General features: G+C 36.9%; 1 pseudogene; it reads right to left on the reverse strand.

Annotated features, from left to right (window-relative positions):
• Positions 1-1,446: 1,446 nt before the first annotated feature.
• LOC143661157 (60 kDa heat shock protein, mitochondrial pseudogene) lies at positions 1,447-8,216 on the reverse strand (annotated as a pseudogene).
• Between the last annotated feature and the right edge of the window lie 393 nt (positions 8,217-8,609).

Below are 8,609 nucleotides of genomic sequence, written 5' to 3' on the forward strand. Positions count from 1 at the left end.
ACAAAGTGAAGCTAGGGAAACCTTGGGATGTGAGGCAAAGCCATGTGGATACTTGGGGGGAGAGCTCTTCAGGCTGAGGGCAGGGCAGAAGCAAAGTCCTTGACTGAGAAAGAGACCCGGCATTTTGAGGAACAGCAACGATGCTAGGGTGGCTGGGCAGTGGCAGCAAAGGGAAAAGTGAAAGGAGATGAGATAGGGAGGTAGCTGGAAGCCAGATCATGTAAGGCATTGGAAACCATTGTGAGGCTATTGAGTTTGTTTTCGAGTGAAATGAGAAGCCATTGGAATCATTTTGAGCAAAGTAGTACCAAGATCTGAGTTATAGTCTTAAAAAGAACATGTGAGCTGATGTGTAGAGAATAATCAGAAATAGAAACAAAACAAAACAAAACAAAACAGTTATGAGGCTGTTGCAATATACCAGACGAGAGATGATAGAGTTTGGAGGTGGCAATGCCGGTGGTGAGAAGCTGTTAGACTCTGGATGTATTTTGCAGGCAAAAGCAACACATTTGCTGGTAGAATGGATTTGGGGTGTGAAGGAAAGAGAGGAACAAGGGCGACTCCAAGGTTTTTGGCCTGAGCAACTGGAAGGACGAAGTTGCCATCCCCTGAGATGGGGAAGACTGGGGGAGGAGGAGGTTTTGAGGAGATAATCAAGAGATCTGTGTTGAGACATCCCGGTAGCAAGGTTGTAGTCTTGAAATGCCATTTCCCAGGTTTGCTGACCCCAGGTCATGGGAGGAAATGGATAAGATGAGCCTGGAGTACCTTGTTATTCCAGGTGGCAAGGAAGCTATCAAAGATGATGCCCTGTCAAAAGAACTGAATAGCCAACTTGAAGAGACTCCCACTTGCTAAAGATGGGATAGTTTGAGCACCAATAAGGATAAAAACTTCAGTGGATTGGAACATCATTAAACATATTCGTATCTTTAAGTTTGTGTTGATACTAAAATCATCCCTTAATTGGTCTCTGTTGAAGAATGATAGGGAACCAGCTCATTATTTTGAAAATGGGCTAAGAGAGGGAAAGAATCATCTACCCTGTCTTTCCTGTACAAATTATACCTAGGATAACCAAATAGTAAATAAGAGCCATTTCTCTCTATAGATGTATTCCAGCTAATAAATGAAGAAGAATGATCAAATGCGAATGTCACCATTTGGCAATTCTAATGAGGTAATAGGTTTGGGCAGTGAGCATAAGCTGCTCTTTTTTTTTTCAGGAATGTACAAATATCCTTTTATTAAAAAAATACAAAGTAAATTTTCTGTAGGCACAGACAATGACAGGAATAAACCATTATATACTGCCAACTGAAACCAGTAACTAATGATTATAGTGACTTTCTTATATCAGCCAGTCTTTTCTTCTATCATCTTCTTCAAATGACTTTAAGTTATTGGTGAGAAACACTGCCTTGAGCTTCCCATTACAGTCCATTAATTATGGTGGAGCCCTATTCTAAGGATGAGAACATGCCCCTCCCATACCACCATTCCACCCATTTCACCCATTGCAGGGTACTTCTCTTCTTTAGGAATTTCTGTGACTACAACTTCTGCTGTGGTTAGCAGAGAATCCACCCCAGCAGCATCCAATAAAGCCGTTCTTACAACCTCAGTTGGCTTAATAATTATATTCCACCATAGTCACAAAATCTCCAAGCATAGCATCATAGCCAACTTCTGAGGAACTTTGCATAGTGTTCTCAACTCTCAAGGATCCTTCAACACCCGCATTCTTAGCAAGGATCATTGTAGGAATTTGGAGCGCCCTTTTAATAATTCCTATACCAATTTTTTGATTCTTCATTATTCAGAGTTAGTGAGTCCAAGGCTGTCATGCATCGAAGCAGAACACAACCCCTCTCCCAGAACAATGCCTTCTTCAACAAGCAGCTCGTGTAGCATTGAGTGCATCTGTAGCTACTTCTTTTCATTCACTTCCACATCACTTGTGCTGCCAACCTTCCGCACAGTTATTCCATCTGAAAGTTTTGCTAGATGTTCATTTAGTTTTTCCTTTTCATATTTGCTAGTTGTCACCTTTTTTTTCAAGAGTGTGGCATCATCTTTGGTCACTGTGATTTCTCCAACTTTTCCCAAATCATGAGTCAACCCCTCAAGAGTCAACCCCTCAGCACTAGAGTCAGATACAAAAAGACAGAAGAGAGAGATATGGAAAAGAGTGTAGAAAGAAGGAAAATCAGATATGATATATATAATACAAAAGGCAAAATGTTGGAAGAAAATATTATCCAAACAGTAATAACACTAAATGTCAATGGACTGAATTCCCCAATCAAAAGACATAGATTGGCAGAATGGATTAAAAAACAGGATCCTTCTATATGCTGTCTACAGGAAACACATCTTAGACCCAAAGATAAACATAGGTTGAAAGTGAAAGGTTGGGAAAAGATATTTCATGCAAATAACAACCAGAAAAGAGCAGGAGTGGCTATACTAATATCCAACAAATTAGACTTCAAATGTAAAACAGTTAAAAGAGACAAAGAAGGACACTATATACTAATAAAAGGAACAATTAAACAAGAAGACATAACAATCATAAATATTTACGCACCGAATCAGAATGCCCCAAAATACGTGAGGAATATACTGCAAACACTGAAAAGGGAAATAGACTCATATACCATAATAGTTGGAGACTTCAACTCACCACTCTCATCAAGGGACAGAACATCTAGACAGAGGATCAACAAAGAAATAGAGAATCTGAATATTACTATAAATGAACTAGACTTAATAGACATTTATAGGACATTACATCCCACAACAGCAGGATACACCTTTTTCTCAAGTGCTCATGGATCATTCTCAAAGATAGACCATATGCTGGGTCACAAAGCAAGTCTTAACAAATTTTAAAAGATTGAAATCTTACACAACACTTTCTCGGACCATAAAGGAATGATGTTGGAAATCAATAATAGGCAGAGTGCCAGAAAATTCACAAATACGTGGAGGCTCAACAACACACTCCTAAACAACGACTGGGTCAAAGAAGAAATTGCAAGAGAAATTAGCAAATACCTCGAGGCGAATGAAAATGAAAACACAACATATCAAAACTTATGGGACGCAGCAAAGGCAGTGCTAAGAGGGAAATTTATTGCTCTAAATGCCTATATCAGAAAAGAAGAAAAGGCAAAAATTCAGGAATTAACTATCCATTTGGAAGAACTGGAAAAGAACAGCAAGCTAACCCCAAAGCAAGCAAAAGGAAAGAAATAACAAAGATTAGAGCACAAATAAATGAAATTGAAAACATGAAAACAATAGAGAAAATCAATAAGGCCAAAAGTTGGTTCTATGAGAAAATCAATAAGATTGATGGGCCCTTAGCAAGATTGACAAAAAGAAGAAGAGAGAGGATGCAAATAAATAAGATCAGAAATGGAAGAGGAGACATAACTACTGACCTCACAGAAATAAAGGAGGTAATAACAGGATACTATGAACAACTTTACGCTAATAAATACAACAATTTAGAGGAAATGGACGGGTTCCTGGAAAGACATGAACAACCAACTTTGACTCAAGAAGACATAGATGACCTCAACAAACCAATCACAAGTAAAGAAATTGAATTAGTCATTCAAAAGCTTCCTAAAAAGAAAAGTCCAGGACCAGATGGCTTCACATGTGAATTCTACCAAACGTTCCAGAAAGAATTAGTACCAATTCTCTTCAAACTCTTCAAAAAAATCGAAGTGGAGGGAAAACTACCTAATTCATTCTATGAAGCCAACATCACCCTCATACCAAAACCAGGCAAAGATATTACAAAAAAAGGAAACTACAGACCAATCTCTCTAATGAATACAGATGCAAAAATCCTCAATAAAATTCTAGCAAATCGTATCCAACAACACATTAAAAGAATTATACATCATGACCAAGTAGGATTCATCCCAGGTATGCAAGGATGGTTCAACATAAGAAAATCAATTAATGTAATACACCATATCAACAAATCAAAGCAGAAAAATCACATGATCATCTCAATTGATGCAGAGAAGGCATTCGACAAGATTCAACATCCTTTCCTGTTGAAAACACTTCAAAAGATAGGAATACAAGGGAACTTCCTTAAAATGATAGAGGGAATATATGAAAAACCCACAGCTAATATCATCCTCAATGGGGAAAAATTGAAAACTTTCCCCCTAAGATCAGGAACAAGACAAGGATGTCCACTATCACCACTATTATTCAACATTGTGTTGGAGGTTCTAGCCAGAGCAATTAGACAAGAAAAAGAAATACAAGGCATCAAAATTGGAAAGGAAGAAGTAAAACTATCACTGTTTGCAGACGATATGATACTATACGTCGAAAACCCGGAAAAATCCACAACAAAACTACTAGAGCTAATAAATGAGTACAGCAAAGTAGCAGGTTACAAGATCAACATTCAAAAATCTGTAGCATTTCTATACACTAGTAATGAACAAGCTGAGGGGGAAATCAAGAAATGAATCCCATTTACAATTGCAACTAAAAGAATAAAATACCCAGGAATAAATTTAACTAAAGAGACAAAAAACCTATATAAAGAAAACTACAAAAAACTGCTAAAAGAAATCACAGAAGACCTAAATAGATGGAAGGGCATACCGTGTTCATGGATTGGAAGACTAAATATAGTTAAGATGTCAATCCTACCTAAATTGATTTACAGATTCAATGCAATACCAATCAAAATCCCAACAACTTATTTTTCAGAAATAGAAAAACCAATAAGCAAATTTATCTGGAAGGGCAGGGTGCCCCGAATTGCTAAAAACATCTTGAGGAAAAAAAACGAAGCTGGAGGTCTCGCGCTGCCTGACTTTAAGGCATATTATGAAGCCACAGTGGTCAAAACAGCATGGTATTGGCATAAAGATAGATATATCGACCAATGGAATCGAATAGAGTGCTCAGATATAGACCCTCTCATCTATGGACATTTGATCTTTGATAAGGCAGTCAAGCCAACTCACCTGGGACAGAGCAGTCTCTTCAATAAATGGTGCCTAGAGAACTGGATATCCATATGCAAAAGAATGAAAGAAGACCCATCTCTCACACCCTATACAAAAGTTAACTCAAAATGGATCAAAGATCTAAACATTAGGTCTAAGACCATAAAACAGTTAGAGGAAAATGTTGGGAGATATCTTATGGATCTTACAACTGGAGGCGGTTTTATGGACCTTAAACCTAAAGCAAGAGCACTGAAGAAGGAAATAAATAAATGGGAACTCCTCAAAATTAAACACTTTTGTGCATCAAAGAACTTCATCAAGAAAGTAGAAAGACAGCCTTCACAATGGGAGACAATATTTGGAAATGATATATCAGATAAAGGTCTAGTATCCAGAATTTATAAAGAGATTGTTCATCTCAACAACAAAAAGACAGCCAACCCAATTACAAAATGGGAAAAAGACTTGAACAGACACCTCTCAGAAGAGGAAATACGGATGGCCAAGAGGCACATGAAGAGATGCTCAATGTCCCTGGCCATTAGAGAAATGCAAATCAAAACCACAATGAGATATCATCTCACACCCACCAGAATGGCCATTATCAACAAAACAGAAAATGACAAGTGCTGGAGAGGATGCGGAGAAAGAGGCACACTTATCCACTGTTGGTGGGAATGTCAAAGGGTGCAACCACTGTGGAAGGCAGTTTGGCGGTTCCTCAAAAAGCTGAATATAGAATTGCCATACGACCCAGCAATACCATTGCTAGGTATCTACTCAAAGGACTTAAGGGCAAAGACACAAACGGACATTTGCACACCAATGTTTATAGCAGCATTATTTACAATTGCAAAGAGATGGAAACAGCCAAAATCTCCATCAACAGAAGAGTGGCTAAACAAACTGTGGTATATACATACGATGGAATATTATGCAGCTTTAAGACAAGATAGACTTATGAACCATGTAATAACATGGATGGACCTAGAGAATATTATGCTGAGTGAATCCAGCCAAAAACTAAAGGACAAATACTGTATGGTCCCACTGATGTGAACGGACATTCGAGAATAAACTTGAAATATGTCATTGGTAACAGAGTTCAGCAGGAGTTAGAAACAGGGTAAGACAATGGGTAATTGAAGCTGAAGGGATACAGACTGTGCAACAGGACTAGATACAAAAACTCAAAAATGGACAGCACAATAATACCTAATTGTAAAGTAATCATGTTAAAACACTGAATGAAGCTGCATCTGAGCTATAGGTTTTTGTTTTGTTTTGTTTTGTTTTGTTCTGATTTTACTATTATTACTTTTATTTTTTTCTCTATATTAACATTCTATATCTTTTTCGGTTATGTTGCTAGTTCTTCTAAACCAATGCAAATGTACTAAGAAATGATGATCATGCATCTATGTGATGATGTTAAGAATTAATGATTGCATGTGTAGAATGGTATGATCTCTAAATGTTGGGTTAATTTCTTTTTTTCCGTTAATTAAAAAAAAAAAAAAAAAAAAAAAGAGAAGGGATAATTGGAGATGAAGGGATACAGACTGTACAACGGGACTGGATATAAAAACTCAGAAATGGACAGCACAATACTACCCAATTGTAATGCAATTATGTTAAAACACTGAATGAAGCTGCATGTGAGGTATAGGTTTTTTGTTTTTGTTTTTTTTGTTTTTTTTTCTTTCTATTATTGTTTTAATTCTTATTCTGTTGTCTTTTTATTTCTTTTTCTAAATCGATGCAAATGTACTAAGAAATGATGAATATGCAACTATGTGATGTTATTAAGAATTACTGATTGTACATGTAGATTGGAATGATTTCTAATTGTTTTGTTAATTCTTTTTTTAATTAATAAAAAAAAAATATATGTATAAGGATAATTGACACTGTAAAAATAACATTAAAAAATTAGAAATAGCCTAAATATCCATCATATGGGAATATAGTATATCTGCTTAATGAAATATTTTACAACCATTGGAAATTATTTTTTGAATAATTTATGACATGAAAAATACTCATCATGGTTTCTATTTATAAATATGTAACCAAATGGTAAGTTCAAAATGATCCTAATTGTATAAAACATGATTTTTCCTGGAAAAAGAAGTAACTCAATATTATATCTAGTTAGTGGATAATAAGTAAATTAAATTTTGTTCTTTTGCTTTTTGCATTTTCCAAAAAAAAAAAAAAAAAAAAAAGAGTCAACCCCTCTTCTCCAAACACTGCACCACTGGTAGCAATAGCCATCTGTTTGAGTTGGTTCTTTCTATCATCACCAAACCTTGGAGGTTTGACTGCTCCAACCTGAAGACCAACTTTCAGCCTATTCAAAGAAAGTGTAATAGAGCTTCTCCATCAACATCTTCAGCAATTATGACCAAAGGCTTACGGTGAACATTGGCAATTTTAAGAGCAGGTACTATGGGCTGGATGCTAGAATTTTTCTTTTCACTCAACAGAACATAGGCATCCTGAAATTCACATTACTGACCTTTTGATGTATTAATAAAGTATTGAGAAATATAATCCCAATCAAACTTCATGCCTTCAATAATTTCTAATTCATCATTCAATGTTTCTCAATCCTTTACTGTGATGACACCCTTTCTTCCAACCTTTTTCATTGCATCAGAAACGATGTTGCCAATTTCTTTGCCTCCATTTGTAGAAATTGCAGCATCCTGAGCAATTTTTTGAAGGGTTATCACAGGTTTCGATTGCTTCTTAAATTCAGCAATTAGAGCATCATAAGCTAACATCACACCTCTCCTGATTTCCACTGAATTAGCACCTTTGCTAATCTTCTCGAAGCCTTCCTTGGTAATGGAACATGCCAGTACAGTAGCAGTGGTGGTGCCATCCCCAGACTCTTCATTTTGGCAACATCTTGAATGAGCTTAGCACCAATATTTTTGTATTTATTTTTCAAGTCAATTGACTTTGCAATGGTCACACCATATTTTGTTACTTTGGGGCTTCCCCAACTCTGTTCAGAAATCACAGTTCTTCCCTTTGGCCCCATAGCAATGGCTACAGCATCGGCTAAAAGTCTGTACCTTGAAGCATTAAGGTTTGAGCAACTGCACCTCATTTTATATCTTTGGCATAAGCTCTAGTGAAATGAGGAGCCAATGCCCTGGACACTGGCCTCAACTGATGAAGGACTGCAGGTAATCTAAGCATTTCTGCCAGGTAGTGGCCAAGCATGCAGACGGAGAGGCAGGTGGTCAGTGGTGAATGAAGGACAGAATGCAGAATGCACATGGTAATGAGTCTGTGTCCTCTCCCTCAACCAGTCCCCTAGTCCTGCAGCCATAAGCTGCTCTTAAAGTGACAAAAGCAGGTGCCCTCTGATGGAAGACGCAATTATGAAGTAATCCTGAGCTTGGTCAAGCCTCTAGGCAATTTGCAGGCAGTATAGTGCACATTAGGACATGTTAAACTACATCCTGGGGTACAATCAGTAAAATTCTAAGTTAGTAACATTGCTGGAAACACGACCCTGTTTCAGCAAATAAATTGAAAAGAAAAAAGAGGCATGGAGAGCCTATAGATTAAATTGACTTAAATGGTAGA

Source organism: Tamandua tetradactyla, chromosome 17 (genome assembly GCF_023851605.1).
Source record: "Tamandua tetradactyla isolate mTamTet1 chromosome 17, mTamTet1.pri, whole genome shotgun sequence".
In the NCBI taxonomy this organism is placed as follows: Eukaryota; Metazoa; Chordata; class Mammalia; order Pilosa; family Myrmecophagidae; genus Tamandua; species Tamandua tetradactyla.